The sequence below is a fragment of the Coloeus monedula genome (assembly GCF_965178545.1).
Source record: "Coloeus monedula genome assembly, chromosome: 36".
In the NCBI taxonomy this organism is placed as follows: domain Eukaryota; kingdom Metazoa; phylum Chordata; class Aves; order Passeriformes; family Corvidae; genus Coloeus; species Coloeus monedula.
Window position 1 is genome coordinate 927,887 of NC_138816.1, and position 890 is coordinate 928,776.

An 890-nucleotide genomic window follows, 5' to 3' on the forward strand; every position below is an offset into this window, starting at 1 on the left:
CTCCGGGACCCCCAAAACCCCCCCCCAAATTCGCCCCCCCCCCCCGCCTACGGCCCCCCCCCCCCCCGCGGCCGCTGCTGCCCCGGCGGCCCCAGGCCACGCCCACAGCGCGCTGGCCACGCCCACAGCGCGCTGGCCACGCCCACGGCAACGCCCCCTTAACGCAGCGCAGCGGCGGCTGCAGAGGGCGTGGCCACGCCCACGCCGCAGGCCACGCCCACCAGGCACCAGGCCACGCCCCTCCATTAAAACCACGCCCACAACACTCAGGCCACGCCCACAAAGCCACGCGCCACCTGCTGACCCTTCAGGCCACGCCCCCTCGGCCAGGCCACGCCCCCTCGCCAGGCCACGCCCCCTCCCCTCCCCTCGGCCCGCGGAGATTTTGGGGGAAATCTGCGGGGTTTTGGAGGGGTTGGGGCTGACTGGGGAGGGCCTGGGCGATTCTGTGCGGTTCGGGCGGGCAGCTTTGGGGTGCTACAATGTGGCTCTGGAGGGGGTTTGGGGGTAACGGGGATTTAGGAAGGGTTTGGGGGCATTTGGGGTCGGTGTGGGAAGTTGGGGGGTGTCAGGGAGAGGTTTTGGGCGTTTGGAGTGGGTTTGGGAAGGGTTGGGGGCGACTGAGGGGGAGCTGGGGTGGATTTGGGGAGGGTGGGGGCTTTGGGGATGGATTTTGTGCTGTCGGGGAGGGATTTCGGGAGGTTTGGGTGGATTTGGGGAGGGTTAGAGGGGCTCGGGAGGGGGTTGGCAGGGTTTGGGGTGGGTTTGGGGTGGGTTTGGGGGGGATTAGGGGAGGTTTGAGGGAATTTAGGGATGTTTTCAGTGGATTTGAGGGTGTTTTGGGCGGATTTGAGGGTGTTTTGGGCGGATTTGAGGGTGTTTTGGGCGGA